Genomic DNA, 25,843 nt, shown 5'->3' with positions numbered 1-25,843 from the left:
TCTAGGCAGTGCCTGCATGAAAGGAAAGTGCCTTTACATGCTCCCCTTTTGCTGGGGAGCGGCTTTGGGGTCCACCTCTGGGGTCCTCCTTGGTCTCCAGAATTCTTTGCCCGCACTAAAGGGAAACTTGGATTTGTGCCGGTTGGGCGGGGGTGTATGTGTGTGTGTGTGGGGGGTCTCGCTTCCTTCCTGGAAATCGGTCAGCTTTCCCTGGCAGTTGGGCAGTGGGGCCGGGGGAGCAGGGTTGGCGACGCTGCCCCACGACTCCAGTTTCGCTGGGCGGCTGTGAGTTCGTTCCTAAGAAACCCAGTATTCGTGGCGGGTTATTCACACACACCCCTCCCCACCCCCAGCCCTCGCGCGGGGGCCTCAACTTTTCTGTAGAGCTCGGGATTTTAAACTCGCCGAGATGATTTCGAGGGCGAATCGAGGCATTCTTCAAGTTGAGGAACTTGGCTTTTTCGCCCTTTGTTGCCGGCTTTTCTCATTTAAAGCGAGCGCTGCGACACTTTAAACCTGTTAATGGGCGCGCATTGTGTGCTGCGCGCTGGCATTTAGAGCCGTGATTAAGCAAATTGACCGGGCCCCAGACTACGTGCAAATGAGGGCGGATTCCTTCGCCCCCTCCCTGGCTCTAACTCCCGCCCCCCGCGTCGCGAGGGGCACAGCCCGGGGCTGGCCAGGCTTTTTTGTCCCCTGAGTTGCCACCCCACCCGAGGGCCCGCTGCCCAGGTGCTAGGTCCGATGGCAGATCTTGAGTGAACACCTGCCTACTATGCGCCAGGCTCTTGCGCGCTGCTGCTTGGGCGCCTGCACGCCGTAGTGGTTCACTTTGCTCCCTGCCCGGTTTCCCAGTGCCCGCCAGTTCGTGCTGTTGTTGATTCGGGGTGGAAGGTGTTTGGCGCCTTAAGAGCTGACCCGACAAACTCACTTTATGCTCAAGTTGTCCTTAAATAATAATCATAGTTAAAGGGCTGCCTGGGAAACGCTGGTGCTGAATGGACCATCCCTGCCGTCATGGTACAGTGGTCGGTGGAGAGTGGAGGCATCTGCCGCCGGTTCAGTGGGGCCGCTCTGCCGGCCGGTTGGGGTGTGGGAGTGGAGGTTGGGGGCTCTGGCCAACCGAGAGCAGAGTGGAGCCGCACAGCCCTCTCCTTTCAAGCAGGGAAGACCCTGCACCTTTGGCCCTGCCTTGGTGCATCCTGGGAACTCCCGAATGTAAGTCCTGAATATGAGCTGGATGCGGGCATCTGGCTGTTGCTTTTTCTCATTCATGTTAAAAGAAAAATGTGTGAGTAAAAGTTGAGCAAAACAAACTGCAGTAACGTCGTTCAGGTTTTCACAGATTCTCTTCCGTGTCCGCAGATGTGGCTCAGTTCTGAAAGTTTTAGTAGGGTTTCTGTACGTGTGTGTGTGTGAAAAGGTAGGTCACTACACTATCAGAGTCCCTTTTCTCCATTTTACCTTTAGTTGTCTGGGAAAAGGAGTTTGGCATTTCTGTGAGTCAGCACCGATCCATGTCCTGGTGCAGGTAAAGTCGCCAGAAGTGTTCCAAATATGACTAATTCTTTCACTCAAGCTAGCTATTCCTTTCCCCTTTCTCACCAGGGCATTTTGATTCTTCCTCTTTGAATGGTGACGACTGCCAGTCTTCATATGCTGCTCTTCCCCTCCCCCTCAGGAGCCCAAATGGGACAGATTTTGTTTGTGTCAGTCCCCTACTTTCTTTTACCATCTTCTACTACCCTTCTTTCTTTCTACCATCTTGCATAAACTTTTGCCTAAGAGCTTCCAAAGGCTGCTTCTTTTTGGTACTGGCTATTCCTGATTACTGCATCCAGGCCTGCATGGGATTTTTGGAGCCCTCCTTGAGGAAGCCAGCCTTTCCCCTCTGTCCCTTTTGACTGTCCCTGCTCATTCCTGCAGTTGTTCCCTGCCTGAGCCCATGTCACTGTCCTGCTTTTTGAGCCTCCAAGAACACTCACCCTCTCCCTGTTGATCCTTCATACGGGACCTAGTATGTCCTGCCTCACTCTCCTGTTTCCATCTTGCCTCCCTGGTGAATTGCCCTTGCAGAAAAGTAAGTTCAATGCCCCCATTGTTTCTGTGCCCCTTATGTGTCTGTCATTGTATTTTGACCTGCCTGGTTACAAAGTTTATTGAAGTTTCCTGCCGTTAGATCAGCTCAGTAGAACCTGCTAATTTGACTCTATCCTTGGGCATCAATGACTGTTAGGAAAGCAAGGGAGGAAACACTTAAGCACTTGATTGTCTGGACTGTAGGACTGAGATGATGCTTTTCCTTTGGATGATTATATTAATGTGATTAATGATTATATTAATGTGATACTGTAGGCAAACTATAGGTGCAGACAGTGGGCCTCTGTAGGGGTCCCTGCCTGGTAAAAGGAATGTATTGATAGAGAGATATGGGGGGGGAGAAGGGGGAGGAAGGTGGCTGAAGGGTGAGGGGGGTGGTGGATTATATGATCTGGTCTCTCTTTTAGCAGCCTAAGTCTTTTTTGGTTTCGCATCTGAGTTTCACAACCTTAGTCCTTGCTGCTCTAAGGCCTATAAGTGGTATAAAATTGGGTGACCTTAGTTCTCTTACACCCTAACACTTTCTGGAAATACCAGGCCAGAGGCAAACGTGAGGTTTGGCTGGAGCGTTCTCAGGGTATTAATTGACCCTAGGAATAGTATTAATTGACCCTAGGAATAGCAACAGGGCTGCAGCACCCTCACCCACTGGCAAAATTCCTTCTGGGACAACTGGGGGCCGGCCAGTCCTCCAGTCTGGCCATCTCCTCCCCGTTCATTACCTTTGCCCTCCACTCTGGTTTGGCTGGGAGGCTGGGAAGTGGCCTCTTCCTGAGGCTCTTTAGAGAAGAGGTCCCCTTAACCCGGGGTGTGTGCCAAGCCTCCGAGCCGTGATTCATTCTCATCTGAAGCTCTGGGGACCCTGTGGCCTGTGAAGAGAGGAATAACGGCCACAAATCACTTTTCACTCCTTCCAGTAGTCACACGAAATTATACATTCATTCATGAAAAGGCTTCACCAGTTCACTAAACCACCTTGGTGCTGTTGACTAGAATTTGGTTAGGAAAATGTAAGTCAGCACAGAAGAAAGCAGATGTCAAAAATAGTTGGACTAATCAGAGCCACAAAGAAAATGCAGCTTGTGGTTCAGCGAGTGAGCAGCAAAGTGACAGGCGTTTGACCGTGACCACAGTGTGAGTGCTAATGACATTTTGGAAAAGAGCACTTCCAGGTAGGGTTGCTGAGGAAATCTATAGTTTGGGGTCCAGTGTATACACTTTAGAGCTGCCTTTGTGCAGCTCAGGCACCAAGTTATTCATAGATTTCTCAGACCATCACAACTCAGATTTCTGTAGGAAATTACTCTGTCCTCCAAACAAGTCCTTCGCATCCCACTGCTTCCCATGGGCAGTCCTGCTGATATCCTGGGTGCTCCTGTTTCCTTCCTGACACAAAGGAGTCCAAGCAGAAATCTTTGTGTACGTATAGAGACGTTTTCTGGTTTTTAGGAGTTGTATGTAAAAGCCAAGTATTGATAAAGCCTCTTCTTTTGGAAGATCGGTATAAACATGCTGCTTTTGGGAAAGTTCTTTTAAGCCATTTCATCTAAATATAACTTCTGTTCTATTTTTCTCTAAATATAACTCAGGGTTTAATGAGGGCTTTTCACATGGAATGAGCATTTACGAGGGCCTTGCCTGCATTGCTGAAGTTTTGGCACTTAGATTTCTGGGGTGACAGTTGATGACAAACTCTGTGGAGGGACTCAAACCCTGTCAGTCCTTTTTCTTTGGGTGGGTGGATCTGACAGAGAATACCTGCTTGCTCTGTTACAATTTTGGAAAGGTTTAGGTTGGTCTGATTCTTTAGTGATCTTACTTCTGGGGAATCTTGGAAAAGTAGGCCAGCACACACACACACACACACACACACACACACACACACACACACACACACACACACACACACACACACACACACACACACACACACACACACACACACACACACACACACACACACACACACACACACACACACACACACACACACCCTTCCTTCAATACAGAGTGTTCCAGCCTTTACAGTGATGTGCAAATTTACCCCAAAAAATTGTGGCATAAAAAGGAATTTAAATGATTAACTCATTGGAAAATGCATAATGTAAAGATCCTATATTCGAACTTAAGAGTCCATTTTTACTTGCTAAAACTGGGGAAATTCAGATTGGCATCCCTAAGATAAAAGTCATAACGCGGGCTTCCCTGGTGGTGCAGTGGTTGAGAGTCCGCCTACCGATGCAGGGGACGCGGTTTTGTGCCCCGGTCCGGGAGGATCCCACATGCCGCGGAGTGGCTGGGCCCGCCAGAGCAGCTGGACCCATGAGCCATGGCCGCTGAGCCTGCGCGTCCAGAGCCTGTGCTCCGCAACGGGAGAGGCCACAGCCGTGGGAGGCCCGCGTACCGCAAAAAAAAAAAAAAAAAAAAAGTCATAACGCCTTGACTTCCTCTGATATTTATTGTAGGCCTATCATGGTCATTGACTAAGGGACTGTGGGAGTTAGGCTGAATTAGACCCAGCTTTGCCCTGAAGGACCTAAAAATCGAGTTAGGAAGAAGTGATGTTAGTACCAACCACTATAACAGGAAGTCCACGTTAAGAGTCAATAAAATTCAGAGAAGAATTTTCAGAATAAAAAGAATAGAAAAATTGTCTTGGGCTGGCATGGTCAAGGAGGGCAGGTAAAGGAAGTTGTTTTAGACTAGTCCCTGAAACTCATCACTCTTTAATTCAAAGTAATTTTTGTTAACTATAAAAAATTTAAACAGTACAAAGGTATTTAGAGTGAAAAGCGGAAGTCCTGCACGTACATCTGAAAGTAGAAGCCAGCACAGGGAGAGCAAAGGCATGAAGTGGGGTAGAAGTTCAGGGCCATTTGGGATAATGCAAGTTTTTCCATTTGCCTGGAAGGGTAAGGGGCCAGACCTTGAATGCCAGTGAAGGAATCTGGCCTTATTCAAGAAGTAGCAGAGTACCATCCAAAGTTCTGCTGGGAAATAATGTGACTCGTACATGTGCTTAAAAGGATAATAATGATTGTGGGGAGAGGACCTGGGAGGAGCTAGAATGCTTGCGAGACTCGCAGGAGGCCAGGGGCGAGGTGAAAGGGGCTTAAGAGTATCTGAATGGAAAGGAAGGGTAGCATGAGGGAGACTGGCAGGGTTGCTTGAGTTTGCGTGGGAAGAGGTGGTGGATGGATGGAAGGGAGGGAGGGAGGGAGAAAGGGGCTGATGTCGCAGTCAACTCCTGGTGTCTGAGCCTGGGAGACGGGGTGTGACTTCTGGCAAGTGGGGCCCTGGCCCTCCATCTTTGCCTCCCCAGTGCTGGACAGATGCTTATGAACTGTTGTAGCAATAACAGCCCACGCGGTCTGTCAGAGGGTCTCACTTAGAGGCACTGCTCAGTCTCGTTGGAGAGGCACTGGGTTTGAGGGGATATTGAGGGAATAGTTGAAGCTTCAGCAACAGGATGATGCAAGGGAGCAGGAGAAGAAAGGAAGGAGTGCTCAGAGCAGAGAAGTCACTGAGGGAGGATGGAAAGGGGTCTCTGCCGAGGTGGGAGGAGAGCTTAGGGACTGCGACTGCACGGAAGCTGGAGGGGAGGGAAGGGGGTGGGGTGCTCCTTAGTGTCAGATGCCACAGAGAGAGGGGAGAAGAGGACTGAGGACTCAAAAGGAGCTTTGGGAATTCACTAATCAGGAAGTAATTGGTGCCTGCAGAGAGCAGTATTCCAGGCAAGTGATGATGAGAACGGTAGGTAGGCAGAGATGCTAGCCTCAGGCTTCTTCGTCGGGTGTCGAGGTGCTGTAACCAGGACTGGTCCTGCCGTGTGGCCCGTCCCTCACTCCTCAGCCAGAACCCACACCAGACTCCCACACATGCGAGCAGCCTCCTGCCTTACACATTTCACTTTCTATCTCCCGTAACCTGGAAGGTGCTGGAAAACCAGACTCTGGGCAACCCATTTAAGAAGATGGGCTGTGGCAAAGAGAGGGATGGGAAGGGCTGCAGGCTCCGGAGAGAGTCCATGTAGGATCCTGGAGTGGGAGCTTGTTTGTACTAGCGGTAGGGTAGGGTGGAGGGTAAATGGGGAGGAAGAGGAGGAAGAGATGAGATTGAGAGCTTCGGGACAAAGGCAGTGTTCTTCCCTCATAGATGGAGATGCTCCATGGCTCCACCCACCATCAGTAGGTATTGTTCTCTCCACTCTGCGGGTGAGCCCAAGCATTGAAGAAGGGGATGTAGAAAAAAAGCGCAGAGGGGGAGTGCATTGGTTGTCTAGATGACTGGGATTATCAGTAAAAACCAAGAGCAAGTTGGCTGGGGTTTTGTTGGCAGTAGGGAGACCACAGGCCCTTCCTCTGTACCCAGTTACAAAGCCAAACTTGTTGGGAACCTTTTAGCTACATGTGAATAATGAGATGTTTGTGCATTGATTGAAAGATATGACATACTTGGGAAATTTTTCCTCTTTTTATTGTCTGGAGCTGGCTGACTTTGAAGGGGGATAGAGGTGAGGATCAAAACACAGCTCATTTTCAGTCAGGGACAGATGTTGGCATGTGTTAAGTTATTGGGGATGGGAAAGGACTGGGAAAAAAAAGCATGTAGAGAATTGCCCCATATTGGCTAATCTAATAATGTATTTTTAGAGGAGGTTTTTATAAGTCCCATGTGTTACTGTTCTCTCCCAAACTGGATTAGATTTAGGGAGCAGTGAAATAATTGCAGTTTCCAAAACCTTGGCATTTGGGAATGAAGGGACATGGGGGGAGTGAAGGGGGCTTGCCTTTTCCTCTATACTGTGTGTGCCGCCCAGGGAACAACTCTGGGGCACTGGGCAGCTTCTTTCTGAGATGCTGAGTTATCCCTCGATCGCCAGGTAGCTTTAAGGTTCTAAAGGTTTTAGGTTCAGAATCCTAAGTCTTTCCTTTTCATTATGTGTACAGCCTACAGATTTTCATGGGAAAATGACCTTTTAGTTTACAAGTACATTTTGAAGTTTGAAAATTAAATCATAAAGATGTTTTCCTGAACATGACCCTTTTCATGAGATTTTGTGGAAGTAGTAAGGGACGATAACTCCAGTCACCTGGAGCTCTCAGGACAGGCAATGAAGTCACACATACACTTTCAAACTGTTATAGCAGTTTAGAAATCTGTTCCATTCAAGAGGAGGAACAAGACTGCAAGTGTTCACCCCAATTGTGGAAAATAAGTGTAAGCAAAAAATTCACAGAAGAAACTACGAACGGCTACTAATTATGTGAAACTATGTTCAGCCTCCCAGGTAGTCAGAAATGTTCATAAAGATAAGCACTATTTTTTGGCCACCAAATTAACAAAGGTTTTGTCTTACTGAGACTGTTCAGTGCTGGCAAATGTACGGTGAACTGGGTGCTCTTAGTTGCTGTTCCTGAAGGGTGTTGACAGCCCACTGCATTGGGAAAGCACTTGGCAATGCTTGCTAAAACCTTAACATTTGATTGCTTCTGACCTAAGGAAGTAGATACTTGCTATTCCCATTTTGCTGCTGGGCAGACCGACTTGTAGAGGTCAAATATCTTGTTCAGGGTCACGCAACTCATGGACAGCACAAAGATTTTAACTTGGTTGTGAGTGCCAAGGCTGGGTCTTCCCATTTCACCCTTGTGACTTTCCACGCATGCCTGATGTCACTAGCTCCTCCCCCTCTTGGGAGAAGGGCAGCTGACCTTTGTCTCCCAGTTCAGAAATCCTGACGTGAGTTACCAGTCAGGGTGGAGGGCAGGTAGATTTGTTCCAACTTTACAAATCGGACCTGGGAAGGTACCTTCCCAAATAAACAGTTGTGTAAGTGAGTGAGCGGCTTTGGTTGAAGTTCTTCGTCCAGTGCTATCTGTGCTCTACAGGCATCAAATAACCTTTAGGTGGCGGCCCCAGGAATTTTACCGCCACGTTACCTTCCTTCAGAGAAAAAGTGGTTGTCTGTTAACAGAGACATGAACTTTTCTGAACTGGGGGACTGTTTTTTCCTGTTGAGATCAGTGAGGTTGGAAGAATACACAAGTGTGTCTTTGGGGTGGAAGGAGGTGGGAGGGGCAGGCTTGCTCGCTACCCCTGCAATTTGGATTACAACGTAGTTTGGTTGACAAACCAAGCTCTGGTGAACCAAGTATGCAAATATTATTTCCTTATTGTGCGTTTTATAAAATATTTTATAAATTGGTTGATTTTGTTAAAGTTCTTTACAAGTTAAAAATAAGTCCCAATCACCTGTAACTCTGAGTAAATTGACTGTTAAAGAAATAAATACTAGATTTTTACAGAGAATTGCAGAGAATGTGTTAGTCCCCACCACCACCCCTTTTCTGTGTGTGTGTGTGTGTGTGTGTGTGTAAGATGGTTTGAAATTAGGAATCAGGTAATTTGATATCTTTTTATTCACTTACCAAATTTATCTTCCAGGTGGTCTCTTTCTGAAAACAGTAGCATGGTGGAAAGAGTAATAAGGAGCTTCCAAGTCTGGTTAATAGAAGTTGGGGAGGCGCCGGGGGTCCTTTCTAAGCCCTCTTGGAGATCTGTGTATTACAAGGCATTAATCTTGGCGAGATAAATGTCTTATATACTTCATAACGTGGATGGGGCCGTTATTTGTAGGAATATCTATAGAAAGTGTGTTGTGTGGAAAAACAAAGATGTAAATATGAGATAGTAACTGTGATTAAGAAATAGATGGATTTGATGATAAGGAAGAAAAGCAAAAGAAGTAGGAATGAGCAGTATGAAAAGTTGAGTTTGTGATTGACATGTACACACTACTATATTTAAAATAAATAACCAACAAGAAAAAAAAAAAGGAAAGAAAAGCTGATCAATTTACAAGTCCAGATTTGTTGGCAGTAGTGATTTCTGATATTTTTAGGACTATACTGTTTCCGTAAATTCCAAAGATTATATACCAGAGTCACTAGAGTCAGCTGGATTTATAAGACATACCTTCTAGGAGTGCATTGGGGGTTCCTCCCTGAGTTTCTTGTGCAGGGGACTCCACATGGGTACCCTGCAGCCCTCTGAGCTGGAAGGGACCATCCAGCTCACCCCAGTGGTGAGAAACACAAGCTCAGGGAGATCGTAGGCTTGCCCAAGATCAATTATGAGTGATGGAAACAGGACTAGAGCTCAGCTGCACCCCCTGGAGCTTTACCCTCTCCACTACTCAGGGAGATCGACAGCAACCCTGGCAGAAAGCCATGCTATGGAGCAAATGTATCTCAAAGTATTTCTTTATTAAACTAGAACACCTGACCCATGATAAATGATTCATAGACATTTGTTGAATGTCAACAGCATGAATATTTAAACATCAATATTTAAAAAAAACAGCCTTGTAGGCATCTGCAGTGGTCCAGGGTGCTGTATCACACCATTTACAACTGTTACCACATCTGATAGTACCACCTCTGTTTTATCCACGAGGAAGCTGAGCCTGAGAGAGTAAGCGAGGGTTCCAGAGACACCTCTCCAGAAGGTCGTAAAGCCATCGTTCCAATCACAATGCTGCAATTTCCCCTCTACTGAAAGTGGACGGCCAAATTAATGTGAAAATGCCATTTGGAGCAAGATAACAAAGAAATGGTGTGTGAACAAAAAGTGACTAATGAGTAACATCTCTGCATTCATTCTTTTCAGTGGCCTTCCCAGCCCTTTAACAGGAGGAACTTGTAGTCACTGCTTCTGCCTGGGGTAGAGTCAGAGCCTTAATGGTTGGTGTCTTCATAGTTTCAGAGATGGTATTTGTTGCGATCTTAATCTTCCTTTGCTTTTCTGTGCTGTGCAGCTCCATGTAATCTATGTTTTTCCTCTTCAGTTTCCCTTGTGTTTTCCTCTGACATCTTGAGGTACTAAACTTGGATCTTAGATACCACAATATGCAATATTGGTATATGCATCTGTTGACTTGGTCTACTGCCTACTTCCACTCCTGACCAGCCCCACTTGCTTGTACATGTGTGAATATTAGTTTGTATGTAAATTAGATACAGTCATTGCTTACTAATCATATCATCTATTTAAACATTTCCAGACGGGATACATAGAGGAGAGGTATAGCGGGAGTCTTAGAGATTCGTGAGATGAAAACACTTCGTACTTCTACTTTACAACATAAGCGTTTCTGTTAATAAAATGATTGTCGGGGAGAGAGACATTGGTCTGAAGCTTTGGAGTGGGACAGAGATCATCCTCATGGGCATGTTCCCGGGCCTCCTAAGGAAAGTTAATGCAGGAAGAGGAGGGGATGGTGAGAAAGTCCAGAGATGGGGAGAACACCTTAGTAAGCTGCTCCTTTGAGCTTGCACCAAAAGAGAGGAGAGAGGAATGGTGGAGAGAAGCCCGAGGCTTGAGGGGTAGAAAAGCATACTCCACTGACCAGCGATATTTGTGGCTAAGGGGTCTGGGACTAGGATTTGGCCACAGTCAGGCCTTGGACCCTAGCCCAGCCATGGTCTGGCTGTGTACCCCTGTGCCCTAGGGCCCTCTTAGGCAAAATGGGGTTAGTGGTAGTGTTTGAGGGTCACTAAATTACATTTTGACTGAATGGACTGTGTTTTAAAACCAGGATTTTTCCAAGGCTAAAACTAAATATCATAGGATGAATCTCTGAGATATAGAAAGAAATCAGAAATGTCATCAAAATAATTTACAGTATTATTACAACTTGATTAAGATGTTTAGTGACCAAAAAAATTTTTTAAACACATTTTTAAAAATAAATTTATTTATTTACCTTTGGCTGCATCGGGTCTTCGTTGCTGCATGGCCTTTCTCTAGTTGTGGGGAGCGGGGGCCTCTCTTTGCTGCCGTGCACGGGCTTCTCATTGTGGTGGCTTCTCGTTGCGGAGCACGGGCTCTAGGCGCATGGGCTTCAGTAGTTGTGTCATGTGGGCTCAGTAGTTGTGGTTCATCGGCTCTAGAGCGCAGGCTTAGTAGTTGGGGTGCACGGGCTTAGTTGCTCTACGGCATGTGGGATCTCCCCGGAAAAAGGCTTGAACCTGTGTCGCCTGCATTGGCAGGTGGTTTCTTAACCACTGTGCCACCAGGGAAGCCCTCAAATGTCTTTTGAAGTAAAAAAAAAAAAATTAAAAAATTTTGCTGGGGCTGGGGGGTGTCTGGAATGGCCCCAAGACCTGTGTTATACTTAGTTGTCATGTATCTTTAGTCTCCCTCAGTCTAGAACAGTTTTCTTTTTTTTAAGATTTATTTATACATTTTATATTTTATTATTGCTGCTTTGGGTCTTTGTTGCTGCACACGGGCTTTCTCTAGTTGCGGCGAGCGGGGGCTACTCTTCGTTGCAGTGTGTGGGCTTCACATCGTGGTGGCTTCTCGTTGCAGAGCACAGGCTCTAGGCACGCGGGCTTCAGTAGTTGTAGCACACGGGCTTCAGTAGTTGTGGCTCGCAGGCTCTAGAGCACAGGCTCAGTAGTTGTGGCGCACGGGCTTAGTTGCTCCGCGGCACATGGGATCTTCCCGGACCAGGGCTTGAACCCGTGTCCCCTGCATTGGCAGGCGGATTCTTAACCACTGCGCCACCAGGGAGGTCGTAGAACAGTTTTGTTTCGTTTTTTTTTTGCGGTAGGTGGGCCTCTCACTGTTGTGGCCTCTCCCGCTGCGGAGCATAGGCTCCTGACGCGCAGGCTCAGCGGCCATGGCTCACGAGCGCAGCAGCTCCGCGGCCTGTGGGATCTTCCCGGACCGGGGCACGAACCCGTGTCCCCTGTATCGGCAGGCGGACTCTCAACCACTGCGCCACCAGGGAAGCCCCAGCACAGTTTTTTGATCTGTCTCTTGTGTTGACTTTTTAAGAATACAAGCCATTTATTTTGTAGGACCTTGAACTTTTTTTTTTTTAATGATGTTTCTTCAAGTAGATTCAGGTTGTTTATTTTGAGCTACAAAACTGCATAATTGATGCAGCATTGATGTCTTTTTCAATGCTTCTCCTAAGCGGTGCCGTCTGTTTTTTCCCCATTATACGTGGTGTTAATTTTGATCACTTGGTTAAAAGTTGGTCTATCAGATTTCTCCAAGAGAGTTACTATTTTTCCTTTTTGTAATTAATAAGTGTCTTATGGGGAGATACTTTGAGACTATGTAGATATCCCCTTTCTCATCAAACTTTCGCCTGCTGGTTTTAGCATCTACTGATGTATTTTGCCAGAAACAGTTATCACTGTGGTAGTGGCCAGACTGGTGGTCAGATATTTTTGTTTTATTTATTTATTTTTGCATTTTTTAGTTGAAGTATAGTTGCTGTACAATATTATGTAAGCTACAGGTGTACAGTATACCAATTCACAATTTTTAGAGGTTATACTCCATTTATACTTATTATAAAATATTGGCTATACTCCCTGTGTTGTATAATATATCCTTGTAGTTTATTTTATACACAGTGTTTTGTACCTCTTAATTCCCTACCCCTATATTGCCCCTCCCCCTTTCCCTTTCCCTGCTGGTAACCACTAGTTTGTTCTCTATATCTGAGTTTGCTTCTTTGTTATATTCACTAGTTTGCTGTATGTTTTAGATTCCACATATAAGTGATATCATACAGTATTTGTCTTTCTCTGACTTATTTCACTTAACAATAATGCCCTTCAAGTCCATCCATGTTTCTGCAAATGGCAAAATTTTGTTTTTCTTTATGGCTGAGTAATATTGTGTGTGTGTGTGTGTGTGTGTGTGTGTGTGTTGGTCACATTTTTAAAGTTTGACATTTTAACACAGGAACAATTTCTCAGCTCTATGAGTTGCTAGATTATTTCTGTTCTCTATAGCATATTTGTGAATACTGAATAAGATGAAGGAACAAGATATTTTGGTCCTTTTTAAAAGATAATAGTTTGTTCTTCACAGTTTTTGTGGCAGCATCAATCAATGATTAATCAAGAAATTACGGTACATGATTTTGAAATCTTGTGAAATATTGAGGTCGCAGAGTTTACATTCTGTTCTGTGTTCTTCATAGGATGTAAAGAACTTCCTAGTTAGGATTTTTAGGTTTTTATCTGATGACTGGAGTTTCTCACTGTCTGTCTGGATTTGGTTAAATGCAATCCCAGGGTTTCTTTAAACATGTTTTTCTGTCCCCTGTAGTTCTTGAAAATCATTAGCTGGATTTAGATTCTTGATCAAGCTTCAAGGTTCTCTCTCTCTTCTTTAATTTATTATTTTATTTTTTATCTTTTTGGTTCTGTAAATTGACTTTTATAGACTTTATTTTACTTTTTAACTTATTTTTGCAAGACTCATTCATAGATGTTGTCCTTACACTGTGAGACACTTAAGGTCTGGTTGTCTCTCTGTGATATTAACAGCCACTGAAGATCATCACCCACATCCATTGCTTCCTGAGCAGTTTCAAAATGGCGATAGTCTATGTGTATCATTACTTCTTCATCTATCAGCTGTAATTTTTTTTTTTTTTGCGGTATGCGGGCCTCTCCCGTTGCGGAGCACAGGCTCCGGACGCGCAGGCTCAGTGGCCATGGCTCACGGGCCCAGCCGCTCTGCGGCATGTGGGATCCTCCCAGACGGCGGCACGGACCCGCGTCCCCTGCATCGGCAGGCGGACTCTCAACCGCTGCGCCACCAGGGAAGCCCTGTAATATTTTTTAAAAGAGAAACTACCCCTCGGGACTTCCACGGTGGTCCAGTGGCTAAGACTCTGCCCTTCCAATGCAGGGGGCCCAGGTTTGGTCCCTGGTCAGGGAACTAGATTCCACATGTCACAACTAAGTGTTTGAATGCCGCAACTAAAGATCTTATGTGCCACAACTAAGACCTGGCACAGCCAAATAAATAAATAAATATTAAAAAAAGAAAGAAACTACCCCTCATCAACTATTAGTTACCTTAGATCAGAGGTCAGCAAACTGAGGTCCACAGGCTAAATCCAACCCAATATTTATTTTTGTAATTAAAGTTTTATTGAAACAGCCATGCCCATTCGTTTGCATATTGTCAGTGGCTGCTTTTGCACTGCAAGGGCTGAATTGAGTAGTTGTCAGTGAGGCCATAATTGGCCCACAGAGCTGAAAAGATCTGGCCCTTGACAGAAACAGTTTACTGACCCCTGCTCTAGATGATGTGGAAAAAGCAATTTAAATATTTGATTCTTTCCCCAGTTTTCAGTTGGTTTCCAATTACCCTGCAAAGGTGACCACTGAAGTTATTTCTTAAAATATCGTTACAAATTCATAGACTTAAACCTATTTGGTATGTAGTTCAGTCGATTTACAATTATTATCTTTATTGAAACTCAGATTGCCCCATCTTTAGCCAGTGGGAGCCTCATCAAGATGGCTCCTGAGTCTTTCTGTGTACGCAGTCCTAGTGGTCTTGTGGTCTTTGATGCTTCCCTGATGACTGGTGTGGTTCCAAGTTCATCTTGTGGATTTCCTGCTGCAGACCTGGAACCAGCCACTTCTAGGAGCTCTGCTTCCTTTCAGTGTAATACGTTGTTTATAGACCATAGTCTGAATGCGAAGGGTGCGTGTATATATAGGTCCTAAAGGTTTATTCCGTTTAATGTATGAGCATACCAGGCAATCAGTAGAATTTAAAAGTAGAATATAATATGCATGTTGTAATTTTAAAACAATCACATTTTTGTTCTAAAAGTATGTAATGTGCTCTATTTTTAATGTACTTTTAGTCTTAATAATGTTAATTAATCCTCCTATTTATTTAGTAATTGTAGTTGTAGATTAGAATTGCTTTCTATGAAATTAACATCTTTCATGCTTATATTTTATTCTTTCAATAAAATATATACATATCTGCTTCTGCCAACTGCTAGCATTTCAACGGATAAAGCTCATAAGATTTCCACTCAGATTACCTGTGGAATGCTTCCGTGTTTTTGAAAGGGCACGTTCAGGTAATGACAGCAAAGCCAAACATGCTTCCTTTACTTATTTCTCACATTGTGACACTAATTAGATGGATATGTGGGTCACCTCTGTGACCACGTGACCATCCATCATGCAGAAGCTCAGGCCTTCTGAAGACCGAAGCCACAGCTGAACAACACAGTTACATTGAATGCTGAGGCCGAGGCCATATTTTTTATATTCCTGGGACCTACTTCATGGTTGCAAAGATAAAAGTTGTACAGGGGCACAAAGAACAACGCCTGGTCCATAGTAAGGACTTCGTTAAGGTAAACTCATCATCCCCTTTGGTGGTCCTGGGTTTTCAGGCCTCCCTAGCCCCTGGGAAGTGTAGTCTCTAGTCTCTATATGGTACCGTTCCCTGGGCAAGCGCTTATGTTCAGTTTTGGATTGCTGGTTTTCTAGAATCCGTATTCTTAGCAATCCTGGCTGTCATATTTCCCTTTCGATTACCATTGCCCCAGCACAGTGCCTTGTACACAAAATCTGTACTGTGTGGATATTGGTTTAATTGCATTTCTCTCTTTTTAATATATTGTATATAATAAAATAAACAGCAAAAACCTGTCTTCCTCCTGGACATTTTTAGACTAACAAGGGAAATCATTTTTCACTTCTGAGACCTTTCAGGGTGTAATCTTCGATACATTGACCTTTGGTGGGTTGATCATTTTAATTTTAATTTTTATCAAGATTTTCTCAGTTTTTTCCAGTATTCAGGCTGTACATTCTTTTAAAAATGAAGCAGATTTCTGTGCTGGAGACAGAGTGCCCACTGATGTGTATCTGTGGACAGTCAGCCCTTCATCTGTGATGCTGGGAGTATGTTAGCAGTTGTGGAAGCCATATGTTTTTAGGCCTTTGCCAAGGAAAATACTTTAGAATTACATTAGCAACTCCAAGGTATTTTGGCTGTTCTGAATGGACACATGATAGTTTTCCAATTACATAAACTAGAGCTTTTGTTTTCTGCTGAACTTTCTTATAGGCTATGGGAACAATAGTGCCTCTATCAGCATTTCCCAGAGTAACATCCAGGGGATGTTAAGAGTTAGTCCTATTGCTTCATTTCTGCAAGGCTTCTGGGGCCTTTAACATGCCAGTGTGCACTGCGAATCTCTTAGAGAGGAGTGTATTACGCAGGATTCCTTGGGCTTATTCGATCAAGGCTTTCCTTGTGCTTGGAATACTACCCTCCACCTGGCGTCCCCCACCCCGTGTATAAGTCTCACTGCATACTCCCTGGCTCCCAGCCTTAGATGTGGCCCTGCTGCAAATGCTCAGCTCCCTGTACTTGACCATGTTTCTTTGCTGGTAAATGTGTGGCTTAACAATGACCTGATACACACTTGTCTTCTCTGAAGCCTACCCTCACTGAAGAAGTCGGCGAGTGGGTCCGTTCTGTTCTCTATGGGAATCTCAGCATCAGGCATTTAGAATGGCCCTCCATAAGTATTTGTTGGATGAGTGAAGGGATGTAGACCCCTTTATTTCTGAGTAGCATCTTGCGGAACCAGAGCTCTGCCAAACCCACTTTGGGAACCATAGCTCAGTCTTCATTTTCAGTGTGAATAACTAGAGTTCTGTAGACCTTCATAATGCTACTGAATGTACACAGTGCATCCAACTAGCAGGGAACTGTCAGTACATTTAAAGATGAGGCTCACAGGTGGCCAACAAACACATGGAAAGATGCTCAACATCACTAATTATTAGAGAAATGCAAATCAAAACTACAGTGAGGTATCACCTCACACCAGTCAGAATGGCCATCATCAAAAATCTACAGACAGTAAATGCTGGAGAGGATGTGGAGAAAAGGGAACCCTCTTGCACTGTTGTTGGGAATGTAAATTGATAACAGCCACTATGGAGATTCCTTAAAAAACTAAAAACAGAACTACCATATGACCCAGCAGTCCTGCTCCCGGGCATATACCCAGAGAAAACCGTAATTCGAAAATATACATGCAGCACTGTTTACAATAGCCAGCTCATGGAAGCAACCTAAATGTCCATCAACAGAGGAATGGGTAAAGAAGATGTGGTACGTATATACAATGGAATATTACTCAGCCATAAAAAGGAACGAAAATTGGGTCATTTGCAGAGACATGGTTGGACATAGAGACTGTCATACAGAGGGAAGTAAGTCAGAAAGAGAAAAACAAATATCGTATCTTAATGCATATATGTGGAATCTGAAAAAATTAGTATAGACGATCTTATTTACAAAGCAGAAATAGAGACACAGACGTAGAGAACAAACGTATGGATACCAAGGGGGAAGAGAGGGTGGTGGGATGAATTGGGAGATTGGGATTGACATATATACACTATTGATACTATGTATAAAATAGATAACTAATGTATAGCACAGGGAACTCTACTCAGTGCTCTGTAGTGACCTAAATGAGAAGGAAATCCAAAAAAGAGGGAGATATATGTGTTTGTGTAGCTGATTGACTTTGCTGTACAGTATAAACTAACACAATATTGTAAAGCAACTATACTCCAATAAAAATAAATAAATAAATATGAGGTTCAGTGCTTGAAATAACTTGACTCAGTGGCACATGGTGAATCAGGTGGGATTGGAACCTTCTTTTCCTGATACCTGTCCCTGGGCCCAGTACCCACAGGCCGCCTGCAAGTCCCCTCTCATGTTGTTAGTTACATAAATGGGAACCCGTGTTGAGACTGGTGGGGGAAGGAGAAATCAGATGCCCCTTTGTGTACTCATTAATGCAGGTAGAACAAAAGGCCCAGCTTGGTTTTCAAGTTCAAGTTTGGCTCACATGTGGTCCTCAGTGAAGATTATGATCTCGGATAAATTAAAAACAAATGTTACAGAAGTCGTGATGAGGTAGAAACGGAGTTCGGGATTCTCGTTTTTAAACACTGGGGTAAGCAGAGACCCCTCTTTAAAGCAGACATTCACCTCCCCCTCTTCCACTCTACCTCTCTGCCTATCATTATGATTACTGTTCATTTTCACTTAAATTAGCAAGGCGGGTAGGTGTGTACACGTGGTCTCACGTCAGCGTCCTCAAGTTGGTTCACCAAGCCCCTCGCTTTTCTGAACCAGGCAGACAGACGTTTAGTCAAATCCGCTAACACATCCAGTGAAAAGGGAATTGCACATTTGGCAAAAACGCCTCCTTCCTTGGGCAAGACCCCCAGCAGCCTGCTGCCCCAGGCGGCTCCTTTTCCTCAAGCGTGCTCAAGGCCAGCGTGCGAGGAGGGAGCACACAGGGTCCCCCTGTATCTTCTCCCCCAGGCTGAGCTCCCAAGCACATTCTTGACTGGAGCTGGGAAGTCCTGGGGCCCGGCGAGTTTACGCACTAAATGGGGCTCTGTATGTCTAAGCCAAATTAAGTCTGCGGGCAGCCTTTACAAGCACAGTGACTGCTTTACAGATGTAAAGAAGCTCAAAAGTACTGTGTATGTTCGTAGCCTCAATCCCTGTAAAGTTTCCACGAGCACATTGCAACGGCTCTGTACAGGGAAATTTAGTTCCTCTGTTCTCACCCTGCTTACCTCTTCACTCTGTCAAAGCACGTGTCATATTAATGTGTGTGTTTGTGTGTGTGTGTGTGTGTGTGTGTGTGTGTACACATGACTAGTTCTCAACCGGGGGCAATTTTGTCCCCCAGGGGACATTTGACAATGTCTGGAGACATTTTTGGTTGTTACGATTTGGTGGGAGAGGGATACTACTAGCATCTCATGGGTAGAGGACAAGGATGCTGCTAAATATTTTAAAAGGCACAGGGTAGTCCCTCACAACAAAAAATTCTCTTGTCCCAAATGTTCATAGTGCTAAGGTTGAAAAACACTGGTGTACAAACACATATCATACATGAATAAAACCACACACATGTGTGTGTTCACATGCACATATGAATATATGCACACATGTGATTATATGTATACATACATATATGTGCACGTGCATATATGTCTATGCACACACACATCCTTTTTTTTTTTTTTTGGCGGTACGCAGGCCTCTCACTGTTGTGGCCTCTCCCATTGCAGAGCACAGGCTCAGCGGCCATGGCTCACGGGCCCAGCCACTCCGCGGCACGTGGGATCTTCCCGGACCGGGGCACGACCCGTGTCCCCTGCATCGGCAGGCGGACTCTCAACTACTGTGCCACCAGGGAAGCCCCACATACTTTTTTTTAAGAAGGGACATTAGAGATACTGGTTGGATTTTAGTTACAGTTGAAGAAACTGGGTCCCGGAGAAGCAAAGAGTTACTCACCTCACAGAGCCAGTGAGAAACATAGCAGGGGAATTCCCTGGTGGTTCAGTGGTTAGGACTCCGTGACTTCACTGCCGTGGACACAGGTTCCATCCCTAGTTGAGGAACTAAGATCCTGCAAGCCACGAGGCTGGGCCAAAAAAAAAAAAAAGAGAGAGAGAGAGAAACATAGCAGGACTGGTACCTGAATTTCTCTTCGTTCTGAACAGTACTTTTTGCAGAGGTAACAGTCTCCTTCTTTGAGTGTTCTGTGTCCCAGAGGAATATTGTATACATTAACTCATTTAACCCTCAGAATGACCCCGCAGGTGGGGACTGTGGTTATTCCTGCTTTACTCTGGAGGAAATCAAGCCTCAGAGAGGTCAAGATGCTTGCCTGAGGCCACTCAGCCATGCAGGGGCAGGGACTGGTATAGAGATCACATTTGCCCGGCTCTTCCCACCTGGTACCACCTCCCACTGGGCCACGCGGAGGCTCGTGTGAGCTTGAGGGACGTGGCCTGTACAGAGGAGATGCTGAGCGGGGTGACCCGTGGGGCTCTGTCCAGCGGTTGTATTCTGAGGCTCCAGTTTGGAAATGGTTCGTAATGCCTGAGTGCTGTCTCTGAGAAGCCCTGAGCTATGGAACCCACAGAAGTTTAGGTCCCACAGCCCACTGCCTGGTCCACAGCACTGGGTTGGAGGCCTCTGGGGGGAGAGCAGGAATGATGGTGGCAAATCGGTCTGCATGGACCCGGGGAGCTGGGTGGGGCAGGACTGGAGAGGCCCCGATGGGTCTCCTGCCTTCCCTTCCTCTCTCCCTCCTTCCCTGCTCAAGGGAGGCCTGGGGGTTACTAGGAGGTGAGGGGCACTTGGTGGTAATTACTCACCGTTTGTGCAGACGGTGGGCACGGCTTGGTGCCTTCTGGGATAGAGAGAGGCTGGGGGACTCTGTCAGAATGTTGTGTGGAGGACCGAGAGGAGAGCAGGCGTTCTGTGGGAAGGAAGAAGGTTCAGAGTCACCTCCTAGGGAGGTCACTTCAGATCCTCAAGTATCCAAAGTATAAACGAGGCACCAGCCGCACTGCCTTTCAAGCTCTGGCTGCGTGGGCAGCAGCTAGAGAGCTGGCGGCCACGACATCTGCCCAGCAGCTCCCTCAGCCTGTCCTCAGGATCTGACCAGTGAGTGCGCACTTTGCTGCCTTGTCCCCTCTGGCATGGGTGCTCTAGAACGTAGGCAGTCCATTGCCCTCTGTCTGGGACCTCTCTGTCCTTCTGGGTTTGGTGTCTAAGAGACCATCTACAGACTCCATGTGAAGCTGAAACCCATCCAGCGCTCCAGGGTCCGAACTTTCCCGAGGGCTGTCTCAGCACTTTTTAGACGTGTTTTGTTGTGGGAAGATAAGAACCTGTGTAAAAATAATGCCTTCCCTAACCCTGTGCTGAGAGAGGTTTGAGGACAGAGAGAAAGCCCCCATTGCAAGTCCTGAGGAAAAATCATTGCATTGGGATTGTATAGGTCAGGCTGGAGTAGTTTGGAGAGATGATAAAGTTTCCTGTCTCCTTGCGGGGAAAAAAAACACTCTGGGGTTTTCTGCTCTCGATGTTTCTTTCATTCGCATGTCCTTCTTTAATGGAATGGTATGGTGCCTCTCTGTAAGTGGATATGTGAGCAGAGCAGCATGCTAATTTCTCTCTCAGTCAGGCCTGCCGTGAGACCTGGTTCTTTGGAGATGGTCCAAAACCAAATAGCCACAGCTCACCTGCCGAAGGGCCTCCTGGCACCGGAACCCCCGCCATGCCTTTCTGTCTCTCCCTGGAAGGTGGCCCTCCACCCTAACAAAGATCTCTGTTATGGAAGGACCTCGCCTTTCAATCTCCGTCTCTGGTACAAATTGTCTTCCCTTGGGCGAGTTTCTGTCTCCGTGTCGGCTGTGAGGATGTGGAAGCACAGTCGGGCTTTGTGGTGGAGGAGGGCTTTGCAGCGCCCTGGAAGGTGGGATTCAGCCTTGTATACGTGAGTAGCAGCAGGCTGTCTCTTCGGGAAAAGGGGATTTTCCTGGAACGAGAGAGAGGCTGGTGCCCGAGACCAGAAACTCTTCCTGGTGTTTCTGCAGCCTCTGCAGCTTCTTCTGGCCTCATGGTCCTTTCGAATGGCCTATAAGGCAGCCCTGGAGCCTGTTCTCCTGGAGCAGCTCTGATTCCCTGAGCTCCTGCACCAACCACTGACCCTCCGGACCCTGGTCTGCACCTCTTTTGTGGTCCAAAGAGCCACACCTTGCCCCTCGTGGGGCTCGGCCGCTGGGGGCTTCTCAGGAAGCAGTGGGCAGATGCCCGCCCCGCTTTGGCTTTTCCTCACTCTCTACGTCACCGTCATTGTCTGTGTGCAGAGATTCTGCAGTGATGGTCTCTGCACAAAGAGCCCTGGAGGCCAAGAAGGGTACAGGTAGCTGCCTGCACTTCCGAGATCTTGTGGGGTATGAAGGGAGTCAGGTTTGGCTGTTCCTACTGCTTTCCACATCAGGGCCTGTCCTCTGACTAGTTTTGGGGCTGGGCCCTTTGCCATTAGAGAAGGGAGAGCCCTGAGGAAATTAAAGATCTTATTCAGGCTTTCTTGGCCCAAGGCCTGTGGAAACCTTGATGAAAGGGATGCTTAGGGAGAAGTGGGACATCTGGCTACTCTCCAAGGCCCCTCACAGCAGGCCTGGGCCTGGACCAGGTATCCTGCCGGCCATGCTGCTCTGGCAGCCTCCTCCTGCCACGTCGGCCAGTTTGCTTCTGCCCCTCAAAGTCCTTCTTTGCTTACTTTCTCCATCGGCTGCTTATGGGGGCCAGCTTCCTCCCAGAGCGTCTCTGGTGCTTCCCTGGTGTCGCGGCTCACTCCTCCCTAGGTGCTCTGAGTGATGGTCGCTTGGTTTCTGGGGTTTGGAGCCTGCTTGCCGTCCCAAGGAGAGCTTTGCTGAGTATTCGCACGTGCCCAGATGGACCCGGGGACACCGCCACATGAGGGAGGAAAGGTGTTACTTGCCATGTCCGATCTCTAGCCAACACTTTTCTCCCCTACCTAGAGTCTGTGTTGTTGATTTTTTTTCTTTTTCATATTAAAAAATAATAACAGTTCTACACGTTTTAACACATATAGATTCATGTAAATAGACTTGTGTAATTCCACCACTACAGTTCCAAACCCCTAAAAACTCTGTGCCGCAACCCCTCTGTGGTCATGCTCTCCCACCCACCTCTTTTCCTGGCCACCACTGCTCTGTCCTCCGACGTGCTCCCCAAAGATCTGTGGTCCATGTTAACTGTATCTTCCCATAAATTTCACTGGTACCTACTGCCGTAAGATAAGAGCATGAAAATGAAGTCCACTCTTGGGAAAGCCTTCCACCTTCCTTTGCTTTTGCACTTTATCGTGACTGTGCTGAGCCCTGACACCTCCTGAGCACTTCTGCAATACGGACAAGTCAGCATTAACCCGGCCCTCTTCCTTCCCACCTTCAGCCGTGCCTGCACGTCAGCATTTTTTATCTATTGCATCCCGGTTTTCCTGCTCATCGTAAAAACACCTCCCTTAGCCCAGTGCTTCAAAATTATGTGTAATAGGAAGAAACAGACGAAGTCTAAGTTTAAAAGAATGCTGTCTGTAACAATAACCCTCAGCTGGAGATTGCCAAGGGAGAAAGAGTTGGAAAAAAGTGCACAGGAAACTCTTGACATTGGATTTGAGCCCATCTTTTATTTTTGAAGTCTTGGTACATCTTTTTTTTTTTTTTAAGTTAAGAGGATTAATTTTATTCCAGAACATCATTTGTAAGTCATTTGTAGCAAGAACCCACAAATCATTCCTGTTTAATTGGAGTAAGACAGGGTGTGGTTGTCAAGGTCGGTCTGGGCTCCCCAAGCCCGTGTGGAAGAATTAGGGCCACAGATGTGTTCTGTCAGCTCCCAGACATATGAATGCCCTTCCTGGGCTGGCTTTGGGGAACTTGCCAGTATCCTTCTAGCTAAGGATTTACCAACCACCTTGCCCTCAGAAAAAACTTCTACTTCCCCTGCCCGTATCCTTCTGAGTACTGTGACAGCTTTGACTCACAGAGAGGTTTTTCTCATTTAATTAAGTGTTGACTCCAGAGTCTCCAGGATAAGTTGCAGTTGCCCAGTTTCCTGGTAAGTTTTCAGGTTCTCCGGTGGTTTGGAAGCGTGAATGAGCTCGAGATATTTTTTAGGGTAAATAAAGTCTGTAAAATGTGATTTGGGTGCTTGGTTTTCGGTGCCAGGACGTGAAGTGATTGGCCCTTGTCAGAGGGGAACAGAGGACAGTCTGAAGGCTGTAGTTTTCTTTAAGGTGGGTTCTGAGCTGTGAGCGAGGGGAGATGTGCCCAGGTGCGGGGGGCTGGTTTCCTGAGCTCCAGGCTCTCCCTTTGGCCCAGGCCTTGCCCGCCTACCTCCTGGGATGCCTGCCTCCAGGGATTGGATGGTTGACTGTGCAGAGAGGGGACGACTTCCGTGTGCAGAGAATGAATACACCCCTGTTGTCGTGGTCTTTGTGGGGAGCCAGGTTAACGTGTGAAGCACGTGGGACAGACAGCAGGTCCCGATTTGTACCCTTGTGCAGATTCAGCCTGTGTGAAAAGGTGAGAACGATGTTCCACACTGTGGGCTGAGGGTTTGTGGTGATTCACTTGGGCAGAGGCGGGTTGCACTCCGGGTCAGCCCCTTGGCCAGGTTGGTGCCAGGACCCTGGCCTGAGAGCAGGAGCCAGAGCTGGAGGGGCACTGGGCCTGGCCAGGTCCTTACAGTGAGAACTCAGGCTCCTGGGTCAGCCTCCCGGGTGGGAGCCAGGGGAGCAGTCCCACGTGGGAGACCGAGGCCGAGGGTCTAACTAGGCAGACTCAGCAAGGCAAGCCAGTGGTGGACCCACAGGCCTGGGGGACTGCCCTCAGAAACAGGTTTGGAGATCAGAGCCGTGAGTGCCCATAAGATTGAGAATTACTGACCCATCAGAATTCCAGGGAACTGTGGTTTTTCTGAATGTTCACGTGCTTAACCCCTGTGCCCAGAATCTCTAGATTATGGGGTCCTGGAACATGTATTATTAAGAGCTCCCTTTTAGGGGCTTCCCTGGTGGAGCAGTGGTTGAGAGTCCGCCTGCCAATGCAGGGGACGCGGGTTCGTGCCCCGGTCCGGGAAGATCCCACATGCTGCGGAGCATCTGGGCCCGTGAGCCATGGCCGCTGTGCCTGCGCGTCTGGAGCCTGTGCTCAGCAACCGCAGAGGCCACAGCAGTGAGAGGCCCGCGTACCGCAAAAAAAAAGAGCTTCCTTTTAAATGTTGGTGCACAGCTCACGTTGAGACCCCCTACCTCGGGCAGCAGTGGGGTCCGGAGGCTGCTCTGTGGGTACAGACAGAAGCCGGGCCCAGCTGGACAGTGAGATAACAACAAAGTGGGGAGTGCCTTACCCAAACCAGGCCACCCCTTCTTAAATCCCTGATTCACAGAACAGCAGTCCTCACGCTTTCTTGGTCTCTGCAGATGTATCATCTCCTCTGTTTCTAGCTGAACAGTATGGTTTCAGCCCAGCACGGATCAAGCCTTCCCGTGCTCTTTTGTCCTCGTGGAAGACACTCTTGTTTCTCCTTTAAGATCGTCTCCGAGGTCACCTTCTGTTGCTTTGGGGGTGGTGTCTTGATCCCCTGCTCCCTGTATGCACCTCAGCCGGGGTACTTCTCACTTTAACAGCTGTCTGCTTGTTTCTGGTATGAGACTGGGCTTCTGGAGGTCTAAGTCTCGGTTTCTGGTTCATCTTTGAGTTCCTGGCACGTTAAGAGCTTCGTAACCAAAGCTTATGGAATTAATGTTTTCACGAAATGGCAAAAGGCATTTTAAACTCCCTCCCCTCTTTGCCACCGTCCCCCTGTTCATCAGCATTACTCATCCGCTCACACCCAGCAAAGGCGGCTGTAGCTGAGCCTGAGAAACCAGCCCCAGGCGGCCCCCAGCACGCTCCTGAGAACCACTAAGATAAACACAGAACGCACTCTCGCCGAACTCCGAGAGGGAAAGGCCTTCAAAGGTCATAGGGTCCAGAGGCTCTCGACCCGGGCTGCACATTAGAATCATCTGGGGAGCTTTTAGCAAATGCTCGTGCCCAGCACCCACCCCTAGAGATTTTGGTTCAGCTGGTCTGAGGTGGGACCCGTGCTTGGGTGGAATTTCCTTAAAGCTCACTGAACATTTGAATGAAAGGATTAAAAAGGTCTCTGAGCGAGTTGATGGCTCCCCAAAAGCCCATAGGCTGGTGGTAAGTTCGCCAACAGTGACCGCTGGATTCCCCAGGCCCCTCCATCATCCAGTCCTGTCATTCTTGATGACAGACTCGGCCTTGATCATTCCTCCTGCCCAGGGACCAGAAGCCAACTCGGAACAGAATCTAATTTCAAACTGATGAGTGGCACGTAAGAAGACGGGGTATGATGGGCTCTGAATTATGGCCTCCTTTTTTCAAGCCATATATTTGAGTCTGAATATTAATTTGCTAGGGCTGCTGTCACA

General features: G+C 47.0%; 1 protein-coding gene across 1 annotated transcript in view; it reads left to right on the top strand.

The window, feature by feature from the left end:
* TCF7L1 (transcription factor 7 like 1) overlaps positions 1-25,843 on the top strand; it is a 159,503-nt gene that overhangs the window by 939 nt on the left and 132,721 nt on the right. The window lies entirely within an intron of this gene.

This window comes from Globicephala melas, chromosome 12 (genome assembly GCF_963455315.2).
Source record: "Globicephala melas chromosome 12, mGloMel1.2, whole genome shotgun sequence".
Taxonomy (NCBI): domain Eukaryota; kingdom Metazoa; phylum Chordata; class Mammalia; order Artiodactyla; family Delphinidae; genus Globicephala; species Globicephala melas.
The sequence above is the reverse complement of the archived record's forward strand: the minus strand, read 5'-3'. Positions and strand labels throughout refer to the sequence as shown.